We start from the raw sequence: 22,758 nt of genomic DNA on the forward strand, positions 1-22,758 counted from the left end.
TTGCTGAAAATTACCCAAATCATCAGTGATTCTTTCCAATATTTTGGCTTTTCTAGAACACTTTAAGAGGTGTTGTTTTAAGGTGCCCTCAAAAGCCCTCCCTTCCCCGGGCTAAACAAGCCCACCCTCTATGGTATCTCCACATGAACGCAAGTACCCCAACCCCATAATTTTGGCGGTCCTTGAATGAACTCACTCTAATTTTTTGGTGTTGTTCCTTCACTAGAGTGCCAAAAAGTGTGTGCATTGTCTTCATGTGGTGTCACAAGTATGAATTATAGGGGGATAATTCCTTCCCTGGGTCTTCTGGATCTTCTCCTGCTCTTGAAGCCCAGGATGCTGTGGCAAAGGTCCCTCACTCCGCACCGTTTGCAGTGAATGAATTCAAGTGGGACAGACTTTTGTCCAGGAAGAACTCTCTTGTAACTTTTTTACTCCATACCTATATAGAGACTCTCTACCTACACCGGGTCAGAGCTCTCCAGCCTGCCAGATATTTCCTTATCTCTCCACATACCACACCCACCCATGTGACTGCTTCCAGCTACAGAGAACAATCATGCTTCAAGCGGCTTTCCAGCTTGACCTTGTGATTCTTTTCACACACACACTAATCTTAGCTCTGGCTTGCTCAGGACCACAATATTTTTGCTTTAGTATATTCTTTTTCTTCTTTTATCATTCAGGTGGCTGGTGTTGTCCATCCAGCCGCTCCTACAGCATGCTGCTGCACTTTGCTGCCAGGGCACAAGTCAATCCCGAAATATTGCAGAATGGTGGGTTTTAAACTCTCACACATGATGGACTTTGCGTTTGTCAAGGCAAACATTTAAATATATGAGGGTGGTCAAAGTACTAATGTTTTTTGGTTATTACCTTAAATTTGTATTTTGCCATGGTTAAATATGGTAAAACAGATGGTATAGTGGAACTTTATCTCATTGTTCCTAATTATTAGCTGCTTAAGTGGAAGATATTGGAAGTAAAAAAAAAATAGAGCAAAATAACATTTAATGGCAGAAAGGAATTAAAATATTAGAGGAGAAATCAAGACGTAATATAATCGTGTCTTGCAAGAAGATTCTTGGAGTGTCAGACTTCTGTAAATCAACACACCAATATACAAAGATTATTAATTTTTTTATTTCATTGTTGAAATATTGTCCAAGTTTTTAATAGAAGCACGATGATTTCATTTTTGGGAAAGGAAACCTTAGTAGCCCAGAGGATTTTTACTTAATAGAACGTCTTGTTTTATAAGACATATTCCAATGATGCCATATTCTTGTGCAATAATAGATACACTTTGTCAACTGCTTGGGTTAACTGTACTAGAAAATTCCTCATCCTGAATTAAGTACCACAGGTTTCTTAAAGGTGTCCCTCAGGCACGCCTTTACTGCCAGCTCTGCCTGGAGTACGGAAGCAAAAAAACCAATTAAACCTAAAAACTGAGCATGGCAAAAATCAAGAAACTAACTGGACTACTCTAAATTTTCTTTTCTTAGCTGTAGAGGTATATTATATGTTCAGGATAGGAAAAGACCCATGCACAAACAATCAGTATTTGACATCATGGATGTGACTGCTAAAATTTCAGTCCCCTGGTTTGATAAAGTCCATTAGTCATCATTATTGTCTTTCTGAAAGTACATATGAAAATAAAACAGGTTTTCTGAAACACTTATAGAAGCCTCACACCAAAGTTCAGACACAGTTGATGCAAGCAAAACTGTAAGTAAAAACCAGAATATGTTTTCTAAAAAAGACCTTTCCCCAAAGCCAAATGCTTTCAGAAATCGGACTAAAGTAAAATTTTGTTTTACTTTAGTCAGTCTGTACTACTTTTTTTCCTCCTTAGTCTCCCAGTGGGAATTCCGTAATATTCCATTTTTCAGCATCTGTGCAAACACCACAGAACATGACATTTCAATACTCCCCCATCTCTAGAATTGTTCAAGGCTAGGTTGGATGGGGCTTTTAGCAACCTAGCCTAGTGGAAAGAGTGGCAGGGGGCTTGGAACTGGCTGAGGTTTAAGGTCCTTTCCCACCCAAACCATTCTATGGTTCTGTGATTCTATGATCAGATGTATCAGGACTCTAGCCTGTAAGTTGTCAGCGCTGATCAAGAGGACTTTAAACTAAGTTTGAAGGGGGAAGGAGTTGAAACCAGGTTTTCCAGAGATGAGACTAAGAGTGGAAAGCCCGAGTTAGAAGTGATATCAGCAGCTCAACTGAAGTGCATGTACACCAATGCACGCAGTATGGGTAACAAACAAGAGGAACTGGAAGCCATCGTGCTGCAGGAAAGCTGTGAGGTAGTTGCCATCATGGAAATGTGGTGAGATGACTCACATGACTGGAGTGCTGCCATGGGTGGCTACAAGCTCTTCAGAAGGGACGGGCAAGGTAGGAGAGGTGGAGGGGTGGCTTTATATGAGAGTCTCTTGACTCTGTAGAACTTGAAGTCAGTAATGATAAGGTTGAGTGCCTGTGGATCAGAATCAAGGGGAAGACCAACAAGGCTGATATCCTGGTGGAAGTCTGTTATAGACCATTGTGATGGGGAAAAAAAAGTGTTCTTTCCTCCTGGAGTTAAAAAAATGGTAACCTCCAAGGGGGCGGTATCCCTTGGGGTTGATCTAATCAGTGCTCCTGCAAAATTTAAACATATCACCTAGACCGGAAAAGAAGGATGTTGTAGTTGTTGAAGAAGAGTGGTCATGTTCTGAGACCACAAGGAGACAGAGAGGGGCCCGGAGCCCCATTGGGGGCTAGGCGCCCCCAGCCCCTGGCTGGGGGGCTGCAGAAACTTGGAACAGTGTTAGACTGGGCCAGGTATCTGTAGCTAAGAGCTAGGGGAAGTTTCTCCACTGTGAGCAGCAGCAGGAACGGTGACAGAGACAGCAGTGAGCGGAGAGACTATGGCTGAAAGCCAAGAGATAAGAAAAGCAACAGAGGTGGCTTGCAACCAAGCAAGAAAACACAGAGATGTCTAATGAAGAGAGAGACAGAGCAGGACTAAGCTCTACACAGAGTTTTGGGGTAAGAACTGAACCAGACCCCCCAAAACCCTTTTGAGACCCCTCCTAAGTGGGGGTGGTGGACTCCTACTGGATGGAAGTCCTAAAATGCAACATGCAGTACCGGAGAGAGAGGAGCAGAAAAGCTCAAAGATGTCCTGGAGCTGGACCGGGATGGCCAGACAGAATGCAGACGGGGTGACCTTGGCACCCCCGCTGCTGCTGCCAGGCTGGCAGTTTTGAGACAGAGCACAGGAGCTCTGGTAGAACTCTTGAGGCAAAGACTTTCAACTGAAAGCTGCCCGAGACGTTCTGACTCAGAGGTAAATCCCCTGAGGAAGGCACTTCCACAAAGATACCCCTGCACTTTGTGACATGCCCGTGGTGAAGCGAGTTTTGTCCCTGCTGGCAGTCCACGGGTAAGACCTTCGCTTGGAGTTAAAGGGCCGAGAGGGGTGAAAGGAGACCACCTTGTGTGTATTGAAAAGAGATACAGCTACAACAATCCAGTTACAGCTGCTGCGTGGAAGAAGAGAGGCTGCTGCTCTGAGAGTGGAAAGGATCTTTTCCTTCTTCCCTTTTATTTTGGACTTTTATTGGAGGGAGAAGAGACTGATCCATTGTAAGTACTGATTTATCATAGGAGAGATAGTTAAGATTATGTATATACTGTATTATACTATTTATTTGTGTAGTGATTGTAATATAATTCCCTTCCCCCCATATTGAATCTTGTGTTGTGTCTGGAAAACGCATCTCACACTGGGGTGAGATGTGGGAGGGGGACTTGGACTCGGGAATTGGATTTTAGGGGTCTCAAACCAGGATGAGGAGGGTGATGAATTATTCTACAAGCAACTGGTGGATGTCTCAAAATTGCCAGCCCTTGTTCTCATGAGTGACTTTAACCTGCTGGATGTCTGTTGGAAACTCAACACAGGAGAGAAGAGGCAGTCTAAGAGATTCCTAGAGTGTATAGAGGATAATTTCCTGTTGCAGCTTGTAAATGAGCCTACCAAGTGTGGGGCCCTGCTAGACCTGCTGTTCACAAACAGAGAGGGACTGGTGGGAGATGTGGTGGTCGGAGGCTGTCTGGGGCACAGTGATCATGAAATAATAGAGTTTTCAATACTCTATGCAAAGAGGGCCATCAATAAAACTTTTACCCTGGACTTCTGCAGGAGAGATTCCAGCCTACTCAAAAGACTGGTTCAGAGGGTACCTTGGGAAATAGCCCTTGAAAACAAAGGGGTCCAGGAGGGATGGACATGCTTCAAGAAGGAAGTCTTGAAAGCAAAGGAGCAGGCTGTCCCAGTGTACAGAAAGGTGAGCTGGTGGGGAAGACGGCCAGCCTGGCTGAACAGGGAGATTTTAAAGGAAATCGGGGTAAAAAGAGAGCTTACCGACTATGGAAAAAAGGGCTGGCTACTCATGAAGAATTTAGGAATAGAGTTAGGTCATGTAGAAAGAAAATCAGAGAGGCAAAGGTACACTTTGAACTCAATCTAGCCACTTCTGGTAGGGATGACAAGAAGTGCCTCTACAAATACATCAATAGCAAAAGGAGGGGCAAGGAAAACTTCCTTTCTTTGTTGGACATGGGGAGAACATGGTCACCAGAGATGAGGAAAAGGCTGAGGTACTTAACACCTTCTTTGCCTCAGTTTCCAACAGTAAGACAAGTTGTCCTCAGGACAACTGGCTTCTGGAGCTTGTAGACAGAGACAGGAATCCAAATAGCCCCCCTGTAAACCAGGAGGAAACCGTTAGTGACCTGCTGAGCCACTTGGATCCTCACAAGTCTATGGGACCAGATGGGATCCACCCAAGGGTGATGAGGGAGCTGACGGAAGAGCTCACCAAGCTACTCTCCATCCTTTACCAACAGTCCTGGCTCACTGGGGAGGTCCCAGATGATTGGAAAGTAGCGAATGTAATGCCCATCCACAAGAAGGGCTGAAAGGAAGATCCATGAAACTACAGACCTGTCAGCCTGACCTCAGTGCCTGGCAAGGTTATGGAACAGATCATCCAAAGTGCAATCACAAAACACCTACAGGATGGACAAGGGATCAGACCCAGCCAGCAGGGTTTAGGAAAGGTAGGTCCTGTCTGACCAACTTGATCTCCTTTTATGATCAGGCGACCCACCTGGTGGATGAGGGGAATGCTGTGGATGTGGTCTATCCGGACTTCAGCAAAGCCTTTAACAGTCTCCCATGGCATTCTCCTGAAAAAGCTGGCAGCCCAGTGCTTGGACAGGGGCCCTCTGTGCTGGGTTAGGAACCGGCTGGAGGGCCGGGCCCAGAGAGTGGTGGTGAATGGGGCTGCATCCAGTTGGCGGCTGATCACTAGTGGTGTCCCCCAGGGATCAGTGTTGGGTCCAGTTCTATTTAATATCTTTATTGATGATCTGGATTAGGGGATTGAGTGTACCATTATCAAATTTGCAGATAACACCAAGTTAGGAGGGAATGTGGATCTTCTGGAAGGCAGAAGGGCTCTTCAGAGAGACCTAGACAAGCTGGAGAGATAGTCTGATTTCAAAGGGATGAGGTTCAACAAGGCCAAGTGCCAAGTCCTCCACTTTGACCACAACAACCCCATGCAGCGCTACAGGCTGGGAACAGAGTAGCTGGAGAGCAGCCAGGCAGAAAGGGACCTGGGAGTTTGGATTGACAGGAAGCTGAACATGAGCCAACAGTGTGCCCAGGTGGCCAAGAAGGCCAATGGCATCCTGGCCTGGATCAGGAACAGTGTGGCCAACAGGTCCAGGGCAGTGATTCTTCCCCTGTACTCAGCTCTGGTGAGGCTACACCTTGAGTACTGTGTCCAGTTCTGGGCCCCTCAGTTCAGGAAGGATATTGAGGGGCTGGAGCAGGTCCAGAGAAGAGCAACAAGGCTGGTGAAGGGACTGGAGCACAAGTCCTATGAGGAGAGACTGAGGGAGCTGGAGTTGTTTAGTCTGGAGAAGGGGAGGGTCGGAGGAGACCTCATCACTCTCTACAACTCCCTGAAAGGAGGTTGTGGGCAGGTGGGGGTTGGTTTCTTCTCCAAGGCAACCAGCAGTAGGACAAGGTGGCACAGTCTTAAGCTCTGCCAGGGGAGGTTTAGGTTGGATATTAGGAAGAAATTTTTTTAGGGAGAGAGTAATCAGACATTGGAATGGGCTGCCCAGGGAAGTGGTGGATTCAGCGTCCCTGGAGGTTTTTAAGATGAGACTGGATGTGGCACTTAGTGCCATGGTCTAGTAACCACAGCAGTGTTGGATCAAGGGTCGGAGTTGATGATCTCAGAGGTCTTTTCCAACCCAGCTGATTCTATGATTCTATGATTAGACAGCTTATATGAAGAAAAAATGGGATGAAACAAATGAACTGGACACCAGTTTTCCAGCTAATTCAGAGACTTTTATTTGATGCTTTCATTTAAATTCCTCACTTCACATCCTTTTTCTCTCCTGTTAGACAACCTACTTAATTTTCCTCTGATTCAATTCTGTAAAATAAATATAATAATATTTCTATATCTCTACAGGTTCTTGTGCAGCTAAATAAGGTATTATAAGAGGTTTTTAGGTGCTGCAGCAGCAGTGGATATCACAAACAGGAATGTGATGGAAATTCTGCTTCATCTGCAGAGTTTAAGTGTACGCCTATTTTCTTTTGATTTCCTAGGGAGATGTGGTTTCCTTTGGTATGAGCATAAAACCTCTGGTAATACTCACAGGATTTAGGAGCATTCAGCAGGGGAATAATACAATGACAGACAAAGAAAGCACTGCAGCTACCTCCCCTTGAAATCTTTTTTATACATATTAGTAGCTTGCTTTTGCTTCACCTCCAATGGATCATCACAAACTATTTCCTTTCCCTTTGATAAGATGAAAAATATATTTCTTTGGAGTTAACTGGAGCCTAATTTGCTGCTGAATTCTCTATTCTGTCCATGGATTTCCACTAGGAGATCTTTATTCAGCTGGTGATTTCTGCCTGTATCTTGTCTTCATTTTCAGGGATGAAAAGACTTGAAGTTTTTCTGAATGATTTGCTGTTACCAAGGTGATAAAACACCAGCTTGGAAATTAATGGTATTGTGTATTGGTGCATATGTGCAAGAGAGGGTCTGAATGTCCATGTTTGCACACATGGGCTTTTTAGTCAACAGTCTTCACACACATCCAGTTTTATAGGACAAAAATGTTACTCTAGATGACCTTTAATGTCCCTTCCAAATCAAACCATTCTACGTTTCTGTCATGACATCTGAAAATTTTAGGTAGATTTTGTCAGACTGACTCCAGCTCTGATTGCAAGCAAGGAAGTCAACACTAACCATCTCCAGAGTTAAAGAGAGCAGCATTTGTATGAAGGCAAACAAGGTAATTCATATCCTATGAAGATTTAACATTTTATTTTTAGGATCCTTATATTTCAATGCCACAAGGTGTCAGTGCAGCTTAAGCAACAGTAAAGCACTCTCAGAACGTGAACTATAATGAAAATGGGCAAAAGAAAAGAATATTCACAGTTAATTATAAGATCTGCTCTCAGAGAAATACATTTACAATGTCTACATGGTCTTTTTTATTATATTTTTTTCACTCCTGGATCATACTGTGTGTAATTACAATTATAATGAAGATAAATGTAAAAATTCCAATAGGAGCTAGTTTATACCCTGTCTGCATTTCAGTTTTCTTCTAATTCAACAGTTAATGAAAAAGCTGTATCTAAATGCATTTTATTGCTCAGCAGAGCAGTATTTTCTTTTCAGCACGTTGTTGAATTTTGATGATATTTTTCTAAGCTTTGCTTTGCTCTGACTTTGTGAAAGAAAAAGGAGGAGGAGGAGGCAAAGGGAGAAGAGGAGGAGGAAGAGGAGGAGAGGAAGGAAAAAATCAAAACTAGCTCACTTGTTGTAGTAATGACACATCCACCTCACTTGTAACAGGAGCTAATATGTTTCCATTACAATGACCACATAGAATGGGTAGTTAATCATCAAGAAAATTCATTAGCTGAATGTCACCAGGAACCTGTGTACTGTAGCAAAGGAACAATGGACAGCCATTTGAGCTTTAATTCAGCAGTGAGTTCCACTCACAAGGCTGTTTTTGTCTTTATGAAATTGGGTACAAAGTTAATGGCACGATAAATGGGTGTTTGAACTTAGTAAGCTTCTTTGATTACAAGGACAGCAGTTCTTCCTGCATAAGTGCCAGTAAATATCTCGTATTTGGTGTTGTTTCATAGCGCTTTTGAATTTTCACAACAGTGGAGCCATCATATGGAAGGCTGAGGCAGGAGCAATCCCCTACCCCATAAGCAACATTTGCCTGAATTAAGTTTTTGGGTAATATCTTTTGCTGATGTAATTTGGTCCTTTTGCATAATGCACAAAGCAATGAAGTGGTTCACGTGGCTTGGCCCACGTCCACGTGAACTTTAGTAGTGCTTGAAAGTACTGCTCTCTTAGAGAGCTTGAGAACTTTGTAAAGAATATTTTTCTTTTTTGGAGATTAAGAGCACACATATATGTTTCAAAGCCATCTTAGGGACAGCACACAAGGGCTGACACAGCTCTGCTGTATGAGTATAAATCTCTACCTGAAAGAATCAACAATTTAAGAGCAGAGATGGTGTGTGTGAAATAACAGCATTTGGATGTGCATACTGGAAAATAAGTGAGGGCCTGAAGGAAAAGCATTGATTGAAGGTGCTTCTGAGTGCCCAAAGCCTGTTTCTGAACAGACAATCTGCTTGGGCTTATAAGGGGTATTTTTGTGTGTTCAGATAGGTGCAGTGCTAACCCTCCACTTGTGCCCAGTTTGATGAACTTTAAACATACCCAACTACCCTCTGAGATACCACTGCCATCCCTGGCAATGAGAGCACCATGAAACACCCTCCAAGCAGAGCAGTGAGCACTAATCACCATATCTTATCATTCCCTTAACCAGAACTAATCCTCAGAAAAGGGTATCACTATCCTCTTGGCAAGTCAGGACTCAGGTTGTACTCAATACTCTGTTCCTCTCTTTCCTCAGTATTGTATTTAAACTAAAAACAGCATGAGGGAAACAACAATAAGCTAAGAAGTACACTCTTGCTTTGTATCTCAGTCCACATCAGCCAGCCAAGCCTTGCATGGCAGCCACAGCTTACCCCAGAATACTACTGAATATTTCTTTCTCTCATCTATTACTTTTTTTTCCCCCTCCAGATAATAAGTGAAAAAGTCATTTGTTTACAAGCCACATTCTCTTTTTCTCTGCTTGGTGCTTAAGATGTCAGCATGATAGAAGAGCAGGGCATCTGCAGTACATCTTTGTGCCTTGGCCAAGGATCTGCTGCACAATCCGCTATCGCTGGGGGTATTTGCATAAAACCAAGGGCATCCAGCAGCTGCTTTCTAGGTTCATATCTGTCCATGTAGAGAAATAGCCACAGTCTCAGCAGTAATAATCTTCTGTGCCTTTCTCCATCCACAACCTAGGTGGGTGATTTTTTAGGGAAAGTTATTTTTGTCTTGAAATACATATTACGCTGCAGAATGTTTCTGGGGACAGAAGCAATTTTTGCTCACTAAAATTAAATCTACATGGAAGGTGTGAAACTGACCCAGACTAGCAACATCAAGGCAGAAACTGCCTTGTGTTTGTATCTTATCAAATTTTAAACTGAGATAACTAGGGGTAACCAGTCAATTAATTTGATACAATTAATTTGAACTTCTCTGTTTTATTAACTTCAAACTCTGATGACTCCTGTTATTTTTTTCTATAGACAAGATTTAATTTTCTTTTCTGGTTTAGAATTACATGGAGCATTTTGGATTATTAATTTTTCTATGCCTGGAGGAATAATTATTTGTGCCCAGATCCAGAGGAATGGACTTTCGTTTAAGGGACTCTGCCATGATATTTACAATCCTAACAAAATATTAGCCTCCTCTTGGTAGAGAAGCCAACAACAAAATAAAAAGTATTTATAAAAGAATTATTTCCCCCCACACATTCCCTATCAGAATAATAGCTCAGGAAGGATCTAACTTTTTTATTTTTGGGTATGGGGTTCAAATTCACTTGATTTCAGTAGTCAGCAATAAATATATTGGAATCCGTTTCTCCAATCCAGGATTTTTGAAACTCTTCCTTTTCATTTAATTCTGTTGTCAAGAATTTAACTTCTAAAATATAGAAACCACAGTGAAAGCAGTGAAAAGCGACACAAATTGGTACAGTAGTGAATAACTTGGAAAACTCTCCCACTCCAACATTATAGAGATGTGTAAAATTACGGTAGTTATGGGAATAAGTTTCTGTGGATAGCCTCAAAAGCTATAAAACAGATTATTTACTTTAAACCCCAGAAGAACCTTCTCAGTTTTATGATTTTGTCACATTGATTAAATGTAGGTGAATGAACACTGTTCATTTCCAATTGAAAATCAATTTATTATTACAAAATGAAGAGTTTGAATGAGGTCATAGGTCCGAGAACTGTCTCTAAGAGTGCAAGTCTTTATTTGTCTTCACAATGAAAAATTTCTCCATTATTTATAGGAAAACATGCAGGAGACTTTTTTCCAGATGTCTCCCTTTACAAATAATTTCTCTAGTTACAGTATATCACACTATTGGTCTTTATATTCAAGTGATTTCTTCTAATTTATGTAGCATGGAGCTTTACTGTAGAAGGTCACTGGAGAAATTTAACTGCAAGACACCCATCTTTGGAAATGTCTTGGACAGCTCTCAATATTTTATTGTTTTACTGGTTTATTTTCTTTAAACTAAGTGCAATTGTAATTTATATGTTTCAAACATTACTATCAAATATTTGCTTCACTCTCAAAATAAGAAGGAACAACTTTTTTTTAGTTATCTGAAAGGCATACTGAGTTAGATTCCAGCTTTTGGGTACAAACACTCATAAAAATGTAAGAATAATTAATTCCTATTTCTTTGCTACTGAACAAGCCAGAATTGGTACCAGGTTAAATCAGTTCTTATAATAACATCAGGTTAAATGGTAACATACTGCAGAGGACTTAAAACTGCTAAAAAAAGTCAATCAAGTATTTTTCCCATACTATTGCCATCATCCGTATCTGTTTATATGGATTTTTATAGAAAAGTAGAACTACTGCGAACCTGAGTGTAAGAAAGGACTTTAACTTCAGAAGGAGTAACACAGTGCTCAGATAGCCCTGAGGATCAGAAAAGAGGAGTTATACAGGCATCTGTTAGGTCTTGAAGCAAAGTATTACACACAGTTTGGTCAAACCCTCTGTGTGTGTTCATGCATGCACTTATATGAATGAAGTATTTTACAAAGATTTATGTTATGTTAGTTGGCTTTCCTACCTTACATTTTTTGAGATCACAGAATATTCTGAGTTGGAAGGGACCCACAAATATTATCAAGTCCAACTCTTAAGTGAATAGCCCATGCAGGGATCAAACCCACAACCCTGGCATTTTTAACACCATGATCTAACCAACTGAGTTAAGCTCAGGATCAATGATGGATGCTTTTTCTGACATTATGGATAAGAGATCCAAGGGGAAAATCTACAACTGGAGGAGAAACAGGGATCTAGGCTTGTGCCTAATAAAGCAACATATATGTAAAATGAACCTGGGGACGATGACAGGTTTTGCTATTTGTATAAAAATATTTAGTCTGTGTGCTTTGTCTGCCTCTCCATTGAATAGGACAGCAGTGTATAGTTTAGTGCTGGAGATGCAGGCAGTAAACCACTTGAATTCATAGTAACTAGGAAGGCTAATTTCCTTCTGTAAGTCATTTTATCTTTGGAAATATCTTTTAGCCCATTTTTCATCAAGTAGACTGAAAAGTTGAAAACTGTCATATAACCGATGTTTTACTTTATTTTGGTATTAACCACAAGAAATTGTGGTTTTTCTGAAAGGGCAGGTAATCCCCATAATCTTTGCTTGTGCTCTAATACATTACATCATGGCTGTGGACCTCAAAAGCCCAGCAGCTGCAAGCTGACTTGTCCTGAATCTCACTAATTTCATTTCAACCCACAAGAAAAAAAGGAAAAATAAAACTGATCAGGCTCTTGTGGAGTTGTCAGAAGACCACTCGTCGTTTCACTGGTGCTATGCAAAGAAGGAAAGTTATAAAGCAGAGAAAACAAATATTTCCTTCAGTCTGTGGCTCCCAGGACTTTCATGGTCTTATTGCACTTTTGATCTTGCAGACAGAAACCCAGTAGCTGTAGTGGTATGCTGGAAAGGACCTACACACAACTACTAGATTTCAGATAAACTCTTGACTGAAGCCAAATGCATGCTTATCGAGCAAGGTTTGTTACACATTTGTTTGTTAACATACTGGTAAATTCCAAAGTAAATGTCTCATAAGAATTTTTCCATATAGAATATTAATTCTCCTAATGTGTTGACAAGAACAACACATTAAGAACAAAAGTTTTCAAAAAAGGTAAACATATAAAGTTATATACATATAAAGTTATATACATATATATGTATGTATGTATATGCAAAAATTATGGATATTTGCAAAGGTAGAGATACGAAAGCACATTCTTCAGAAACATTTTCATAACTGTATATTAATTGGAATGCTTTGGTGTCTGTAAGTAATTTGCACAGTACTTTATAGTGTGAACATATTTATTATTTTTCTCTGACTCCAGAGTCATCTTATTAATTCATAAATCAAAAAGCAAGTTTTAACATTGCAATGTTACAAGGTTTTTGTTTTTGGTTCTTAGTGAATGGTTGACTTTTCTACTGTTATTCCCAGCTGACAACCCTGCAAGCTCAGATGAGGATCTGATCAGGACAAGTTAATGAAGCAATTATTTTGATTCTGTTTTGTTTATATGCCAATAAAATTAAACAAAATTAAGTTCCTTGCTAGCATAGCAAAACAAAACAGGTACATTTCTTATTCATTTTAGTGGTTTTTATGATAAAGAAATATAAGCCTCACCATTGGTTAGTGTTGTGTTCATTTCACTAATCTTATTGCTCTTGTGGTCTAAACCAAACCAAATTATTTTTCTTAATTCATATAGATTGCCAAAACTATTTTTTTTTTAAAGTTGAGGATGGTCTGGTAAACTTTTCTATGTGCTGTGACTTGGCAAAACTAATGTTGAATAACTTTAAGTTTGGCCTTGTACATAGCAAAATAATCTAATGGATTTTAATAAAAGAATGATAAAAAGATTGAATTTCTAGTTTTGTCTACTATTCTGTTAATACATAGGTAAAGTGTATCAACTTGTAAGTGTAGATGCTAGGAATTTGTTATTAGAGATACGATATGTGAGTCAATACTCCATCAATAATTCAAGATGCAATTTAGAAGTATAATTATATTCAATGCATTACTATTCTTTGCTGCTTTGTTTCAATAATATCTTAAGATTCGCAGCAAGATATTTTTATCTATATATTTGAACAATCATAAACTTATCTTGAGCAAACTAAAATTCTTTATGAGTCAAATAGATAGTCACTAGAATCTCTTTGTTTAATTGGATCTTTACATTGAAAAAAGCTACTATTTCACTAGCAAATAAGGATATGAGATTTTGTAATCTCCAGTACAAAGATCTCCTAGAATCAGCAAGGAACTGAAAATCTCTTCCATTTGTAGTGTAGGAAAGAAAAAATCCTTGCTCATTTGAGATTTTTTTGTCCAGCTATGAATTAAGGTTTCAGAAAACCTGTGTGTATCTGGTCTAGTTTCTTTATGACCTCCTTCATGAAAAAGTTGGTAAACCACCACAACAAAAATGAAGAACTACACAGACTGACAGAAGGGAACTATATTGTACTTTTATTCAATTCAGTCATTCTCTTCAATTTGCTTTTCCGCTCACTCTCCATTATGTCCCTTCCCTTGTCACACAGCTAGTCTTCATTATTGTGGCATAATTTGTTCAAGTGGAGGAGGAGGAGGAGTGTTCTGCTCCAAAATTGTCAGACTGAGGCTGACTGTGTTTTCCTGTGATAAGGAGTTACACTCTGTGTATTCCACCACTAAACCATTTCTGATTCAAAGTTGTGCCCTGTCTTCCATCTGTCTAGATGGCTCACAAAGGAATGGGTGAATTCTTGGTACCTCAGCCTTGGAGATAAAAAGAGGCACACTGAATTGGGTTTGAATCTTTTTAATTGAGAGCCAATGAAGCATTTGTGAAATACTCTATGCTGTGCTTCTGTGTGATGTGCTGCACACTCTGCAGCTTGCATGCTACTTTCAAAGTTAATATCCGGTATCTAAGTTTAGTTTTGCAACCTCAAATGTAGTTACAAAATGGTAGGGACAACAGTACATTCAGCCATTTTGGGGCACAGTTTCCAGGAGAAACTGCAAGCAGGAGGTGACATCATTCTACCAGTTTGACTTACAGCTCCATTACATCCAGTGATAACATCTGCTTTGCCCCCCCCCACCTTGTCTGTTTAAAACATCTGTCTTGGAGAAATGTCAGCGCTAAGCATAGGCAAAATGACAAGTACCTTCCCATTTGATCTCGCTACAAAATTCCAACCTTTCTAAAAGGTGTGAGGCTTCTGAATTTAAAAGTGATATTTTTCCCAAAATGTTAATTTTTTAAAGATTTTCTTGGGGTCCTTTTATCTTGTTAGAGCAAACATCCTTAACCTGCTTTTAGCATCCCTTCAAAACAGAACAATTTCTTAATAAATTTCTCAATAAATTTCTCCAAAACTGCTAAATCAAAAGTGTTTGGACACGAATTGGAAGAAAGAAAGAGAGAGAGAAGAAAAAACTTGAAAACTCAGAGGTCTCTCTCTGGGTCTTCTTTATGACAGTGAAAGTTTACAGAAGAAAAACATTATATGAATGATATGAAAAGCTTCTATACAAAGGGAATGTACAGATAGTATGAAAGGGATTTGTCCCTCTAGGAAATTAGCTCCTGTCCTGAAATAACATTTATTAAATTCTTTGTTTCTTTTCATCTAGTCTTAGTCTGTTTGTACTAGTTCTCCAGGGAATGAACATCTATTCTGCTGATGTATTTAATCAACCTGAAAAGCAATTTTATTGCTCTGTGTACTTTTTAATGCTATAAACTCAGTCTTTTAAAAAATAATAAGTCAGTAACACAGGCACTAGATACTGAATATCTTGAAATTTTTAGGGCTGATAGCTGTAACTGTGAGAAAGCCAATATCTCCTGCTTCATGGAAAGATCTCTCTAAGTTTCAATTATAAGTATAGTACTGACCTGGTCAGGGCTTATGGCCCTTACGTAACAAAGCATGATATGTTTTCTGTCTACATTGCCACCTTGCCTGAAACTAGGCAATTCCTCTTGGAAGATTCCAAATTTAAGAAAGAGGTATGGGGTTTTTTACTCTTGGATCAGGTGAAGAGTGCTGGCATTGTCAGCTACAAGGAGTCATTCAAACCTCTGCTGAATGCGTGTGTAATCTTTTACCTAGTTGTCTTCAACACCCAATTTCTCCAAGACTGGCAATCTAGCTTGATTTCAAAAAGCTGACCAGCAAATCTCTGGAGTTATTAATAGAGCTCTTATTCTTTTCCTTTTTCTCAGGTCTTTAGAGATCTCTGATTCCATGTTGAGTTTTTAAAAATAATAAAACATTTCCAGAGGCTTCAGGATTAAAAAAGAAAACAAACCACAAAACTTGGTCTGAAATGCTGGGAGAGCTTTGTGTTTGTTAGTCTGTTTATACCATATTTCTGTAAATAACCTGACTCTGAAGGACTTGGTTTTGAGGAACACTAATCTAACTGAAAATCATTTTGAAAAACTTTGTTTCTGTTTGTTTTTCTCTTCTCTATTCAACATAAGATCTTCTCTTAGTGTTTCACATATTAAGACAGAATCTAGAACGTGGGAGATCAAAAAGGTTAATTAAGAACTAGCAAGAGACCTGAACTCTGTATTCTCATGTGAAATTAATTCAAAGGACTCTTTATTAAGTTTGTAAAGAGCTGTGTGGTGGGAGTAAAGCTTAAGAGGCCTTTCTGAGAGAGAGACGGTTTTCATTTGGTGATGTAGATCTGTTGTGTAGTTGAAGAAAAAGTTGTGATGTATTCTTTTGAAACACCACATGACATGAATGTTTCACTGTAGTTCATTGCTTTGACTGTTTGTAGCTGCTACTGCTGATGATGATTATTGTTATTATTGTTACTGTTACTGACTGGGTTTCAAAAAATTGTTCATTTCCAAATATTTTTTTTTACACAGAAGTATCTGATGATTGCAGATAACACTAAGCTGTGTGGGAGTGTTGATCTGCTTGGATGGTGGGAAGGCTCTACAGAGGGATCTGAACAGGCTGGATTGTATGAGGTTTAACAAGGTGAAGAGCCAGGTCCTGCTCTTGGGTCACAGCAACCCCAGGCAGTACTCCAGGCTCGGGGAAGAGTGGCTGGAAAACTGTCCAGCAGAAAAGGACCTGGGGGTTCTGGTCAACAGCAGCTGAATGTGAGCCAGCAGTGTGTCCAGGTGGCCAAAAAGGCCAAGGGCATTTAGATCTCTATCAGCAACAGTGTGGCCAGCAGGACCAGGACAGTGATTGTCCCCCTGTGCTTGGCACTGGTGAGGACACACCTCGAATTCTGTGCTCAGTTTTGGGTGCCTTCATGACAAGAAAGACCTCGAGGTGCTGGAGTGTGTCCAGAGAAGGGCAGGAGAGCTTGGGAAGGGTCTGGAGCACAAGTCTGGTGAGGAGGGCTGAGGCAGCTGAGGTTGCTTATTCTGAACAAGAGAAGGCTCAGAGGGTTTACCTTATCACTCTCTTTAACTACCTGAAAGGAGGTTGTAGCCGGGTGGGGTTTGGTCTGGACAAGAGGAACTGGCCTGAAGTTGTACCAGGGGAGGTTTATATTAGATATTAGGGAAAATTTCTTCATGGAAAGGGTTATTAAGCATTGGAAAGGCTACCCATGGAAGTGGTGGAGTCACCAACTCTGAAGGTATTCAAAAGACATGTAGATGTGGCACTTGAGGGAATGGTTTAATGGTGGGCTTGGCAGTGTTGGATTAGTAGCTGGACTTGATGATCTTAAAGGTCTTCTCACAACTAAAGAAGTCTATGATTCTGTGATTCTATACTCAAAATACAATTTCTCAAAGATCTATACACTCAAATATGTGGTTTAGTGAATCTTGTGCTAATTACAAAGCACTGTATTTAAAGCCTACATGGGCAATGTCATAGAAGAATCTCTGTAACATCAATAGACTTCATGAAAATCTCTATAAAAATCTGCTAGATATGGCAAGGCTGTAGTTTCTGTATATCAGCATGACATGGTGAAGAACAAAATCACAGTTTGAAAGAGTGCACATGACTGCTCTAGACATTGTTTGTAAAAATAGAAAATCCTAACACTCATTAGAAGATAAGTTTTCTAGACTTCCCTATTGTTCTACCATCATTCAAGCAACCAGGTAACTTAAATAAAAACCTTTTGTTTGGAATGGAACAGTTCACAGGAAATTTCATCTCAAATAAGAAGGTACGTCTGTGCTGTTATGAATCCTATTAGAAGGGTCTACATTGGGTTTTAAAAACAATATCACAGTGATCCCACTTAAATTGACAATTAAAGTGTGTTTTGCTTATGTCTGGCTTCAGACACATTCTGCAATTTACTAAGTAATAGGAAAAATGTCATTTGCTATATGCAAATTTCTATTAGTATTCTTTGCCAATTTAAGTTTACTACTATGAGAAAGACCATTAATGAGATTTTCTTAGAGCACTACAACCATACATATTGCTTCGGAAACTATTCCATATAGTGTCAGAATTACAACAGAAATACCTTGGCATAGTTTTCCAATATGCTATAAAAATAAACATGGAGTGATTTGATGTAGCATTGAGTAAATTAGGGAAGACTTGATAGTAACTGAGTTACATCAGCTTACAAGTTTACAGAGAAAATGAGACTCATGCCTTTGCAGTGTAGAAAATCACAGATGATTTCTCTTAAAAACATTTCCACTCTGGAAGTATAATTCTTTGCGAGAACAGTCTTATTCACCTGAAAGTCATTTAATAATTTCTTCCTAAATTCAGTATTTCTAGGATCCAAAGTTTCTGATCAGGCATTTATGTGTTCCTTAGTGTGAGTCCAAAGATAGTAAATTCCATATTGAATTAAAGAGGACTGCAGTGTGTATATATATATATAAACAAAATAGTTAAATTTCCTAGGCTATTTCTGTTTTCCAGAATGATATGAAGAACAATTCTCTCTGACATGTAGGGACTATGAGTTACCTATTCCAGAAATTAATATAATAGAAGAGTTAAAAACACCACAAAAGAAAACAAGTAAGAGTTAATGTTAGGAACTTGGCTAAAATAAAAATAATTATTTTGCCTTCTGCAGTTTTGGCTTCCCATAAAACAAAGAAAAAATTGTACTATCTCATGGAGAATAATTTTTTGTGTATGCGTATTATTTGGGCTTTTACCAATATATTATAAAGAATAAAAATCTTTAATACATTTTGTAAATTCTTTTACTAATGTGTCAGTACACCATTTTCATGACTAGAGTTCTGTATGAAATATGTGAACTACTTTATTAGAAAAAATGTCAAACCAGTCAATACAACCTAATTGTTATAATATAGTTAATTGGGATGTTTATGGTTATACACAATGTCGTAATTCCTTTGGCTATATTCAAGTCTATGCACAGATTTCATTTTACCAAAACCTTAAATATTTTTCTGAAGCAGCTAACTTAGTAAAGTGAATTGAATCCTGTCTTCAGGTAGTGAAGAGAGATGAACATTACCCAAAGAAGGTGCTACAATGACAGCTCTCCACTGAGGTTTCTTATTTTCAGATTTTCTGTGTAGCTGTAACAATGAAACTCCTTAACTTCTCACAATACTTTGCTGTAAGAAGTTGAGTTCCTGTGTCTACAGAGTTCATTGTATTACCACATGCAGATGTGAATCTCTTTTTTCAGAAGGTAAATGCCATATCGTTGGACCATTGCATGTGTGCTAATTAGTCTTACCTGATGTACTGTTCATAAGTCAGGTATATGTCACATTTCAAGCCCATTCAGAGATAAGTAAACAACCTGTTCTATGTCTTTACACCCCACTCTACTCTACACTGGTGCGGCCTCACCTTGAATATTGTGTGCAGTTTGGGGCACCACAATATAAGAAAGATATTAAGCTGTTAGAGAGCATCCAAAGGAGGGCGACGAAGATGGTGAAGGACCCTGGGGGGAAGCTGTGTGAGGAGAGGCTGAGGTCACTTGGTCTATTCAACCTGGAGAAGAGGAGACTGAGGGGAGACCTCATTGCAGTCTACAACTTCCTTGTGAGGGAAAGAGGAGCTGTAGACACTGATCTCTTCTCTGTGGTGACAGTGACAGGACCTGAGAGAAAGACCTGAAGTTGTGTCGAGAGGTTTAGGTTCTTCACCCAGAGGATAGGTGGGCTCCCCAAAGAAGTGGTCACAGCACCAAGCCTGACAGAGTTCAAGAAGCATTTGGATAATACTCTCAGGCACATGGTGTGACTCTTGGGGATGGTCCTGTACAGGGTTAAGGGTTGGACTTGATGATCTTTGTGGGCCACTTCCAACTTAGCATATTCTGTGATTTTGTGATCCCATGGGGAAGAAACACCTTGGAAATTCTCATAGACACGGAAAGTCATTGCCACAGACAGAAGCACTAAGCAGTTCATTAGATTTGTGCTGTGCTCTCTAAGTGCTGCTCTCTAAAATAGCAGGATGCTGAGATACACCACAGGGTATACTTTCACCTACACAGCTGTTGAACAGCTTTGTTACCTCCTTGCAGATATGAGTGACAGTGCAGGTGCTAATCAGGCTTGTGGGTTTGAGCAGGATAACGGTTGGCTCATCTGCTGCAACCTGACAGCTGAAATTGCTCAAAGAGTTTCGGGCCCTAACAGAGACACACATTGCCAACAGAGTGCTCCAGTGCCATTTATCTGCCAATCTGTTCGGGGAACATGTTGTTATTTTCCACACTGCATGGAGAGCACGAAAAATACCATGTTTGTATTCTAGTCAGGTTCTGCTTGTTATGAAACAGCACCGAGAGTACTTGGCACTGCAAAAGGGGTGACACAAAACAGTTTACCTGTGGGTTCCTGGTGGATGAGAAAAATAGCAAGCTCCTAAGCACCATGAGAAGGTGAACTCTTGCAAATAGGACAAATTGATTTTTTACTGGAGCATTCCTACTGGGAGGTGCTGGCTCTAACTTCTTCATGATCTGTTGTGAAGTTTTCATTGTTCAAACATCACAGGATCTCAGTTTTGAGGTTTCTGTTTTAAATTAAAAAATCCAAATTCTGCTTTTCTGTTCTGCCACTTAACTCTGTGTTACTCTATTTCTGCTGACTTCTTTAACTCTTGTGATAATGACACATTCCCTATGATGATTATGAGCACCGGGATCTGGATTTGCTTTCTCTGCAAAGAGCAGGATGAATTCTAGTTTGGAAATTTTCTAATCTCTCAGTTAGTCAATAATAATCCAGAGATGTCTAATATTTAGGAAATAGGACTATATTCAGAAAAAATTAATGTTTTCTCTAAAATTCTGGAAGATTTTCAAATGTCTTTGACAAAGGAAGCTGAGTTAAGTTCAGTGGTGCTATTTCAGGATAATACATATCTGAGGATTTGGCTTGGTGAAGATAAATATTTTGAATGAGATTTATCTCAGCCAACCTTCACCATTCAAAATGTGAATGTCCAGTCAAAGCTAAAGAGATAAGGATATTCATAGAGAAATTAATATCTGATTTCTTAGAAGTCCACCTTGTGAGCCATAATTCACACTGTCCATGCTTGTCTTGTTCTTGACTAATGTACTGAAAACTTTCTTAATGCAGATGAAATCTCGTAGATTTAGAAATCAGAATGACATAAAGACTGCCAGCTTTCTCCTACTCCAGCCTCTAAAAGTGTGTCAGTGTAACCCAACTTCAAGAGACAAAATAATAGCACCAGTCCCAGGTGGAGTGTAGGCTGCAAAAATAACAGGTGCAAACCAAAATCTAAAATTCCTGGCTTCTTAATAATTTTGTCTTCATGACTTAAGTGATCAACACATTTAGCAGCAATATGTCCTAATAGAAAGTATGTATTTTCAGATAAAAAATTGAGTTAAGGAAAATAGAGATGAAAAAAAATCAAGTGAAAAATAGAAGATGGAACTTTAACAGGATCACAGTACTAAAAGGTCTTTTCATTTTTAATTGGTTATTTTTATGTCATGCAAAAAATAGGAGGGTTCCCTGTGTCAATTATTGATTGTGAAATACTGTAATTTACACTCAACCTTATGCTCTACAATTCATTGTATAATTGAGCATTTACACTGCAGTTTTATTATAAATTCAGGCTAAAACCAAAGTGTTAAACTTTAGCTCAAAAACTGTGAGACCTCACACCAATTTTGAAAATGTTAAGTAGGAAACTAAAATTTTCTCTAGAGCTAGAAAGTTGGGGAAACATGAAGTGTTAACACTTCCTCTATTAGGTCTTCAGATTTTTTAGGATAACGTAATCTATTTCAATATTTTTAACACTTCAATATGTATTTTGATCATTTACTGTGGGATACCAATAAACTCAGGCTCCTTTCTGGTCCCTTCCTCTCTTCCTTAGCCAGGCAGAAAAGGACCTGGGAGTTTGGATTGACAGGAAGCTGAACATGAGCCAGCAGTGTGCCCAGGTGGCCAAGAAGGCCAATGGCATCCTGGCCTGGATCAGGAACAGTGTGGCCAACAGATCCAGGGCAGTGATTCTTCCCCTGTACTCAGCTCTGGTGAGGCTACACCTTGAGTACTGTGTCCAGTTCTGGGCCCCTCAGTTCAGGAAGGATATTGAGGGGCTGGAGCAGGTCCAGAGAAGAGCAACAAGGCTGGTGAAGGGACTGGAGCACAAGTCCTATGAGGAGAGACTGAGGGAGCTGGAGTTGTTAGTCTGGAGGAGGCTCAGAGGAGCCCTCATCACTCTCTACAACTCCCTGAAAGGAGGTTGTAGCCAGGTGGGCAGTGGTGTCTTCTCCCAGGCAACTAACAGTAAGACAAGGTGGCACAGTCTTAAGCTCTGCCAGGGGAGGTTTAGGTTGGATATTAGGAAGAAATTTTTTACAGGGAGAGTAATCAGACATTGGAATGGGCTGCCCAGGGAGGTGGTGGATTCAGCATCCCTGGAGATTTTTAAGATGAGACTGGATGTGGCACTTAGTGCCATGGTCTAGTAACCACAGCGGTAGTGGATCAAGGGTTGGAGTTGATGATTTCAGAGGTCTTTTCCAACCCAGTTGATTCTATGATTCTATGATTCTTTTCCTCTTTTCTTCATATGTGCCTCTCTTCCTTCCTATTTCTCTGTCTTTACTTCTCAGAATTGGCTCTTTGTTGGCAGACCTTCTCTGTGGTGTGGAATATGGTGTGCAAGGAGCTCAGGGAAGTGATGGAAACACCATCCCTGGAAGTGTTCAAAAAGCATGTGGATGTGACACCTGGGGACATGATTTAGTGGTGAATGTGACAGTGCTGGGTTAATGGTTGAACTCAGAGCTCTTTTCCAACCTTAACTAATCTGTGATGAGATGACCATAACACCTGACTATCAAATCTGACTTCAGGGAAATGAGATTCTTAGGATGGTGTAAATTATTATGGC

The sequence above is a fragment of the Lepidothrix coronata genome, unplaced genomic scaffold (assembly GCF_001604755.1).
Source record: "Lepidothrix coronata isolate B3197 unplaced genomic scaffold, Lepidothrix_coronata-1.0 Scaffold161, whole genome shotgun sequence".
Lineage (NCBI taxonomy): Eukaryota > Metazoa > Chordata > Aves > Passeriformes > Pipridae > Lepidothrix > Lepidothrix coronata.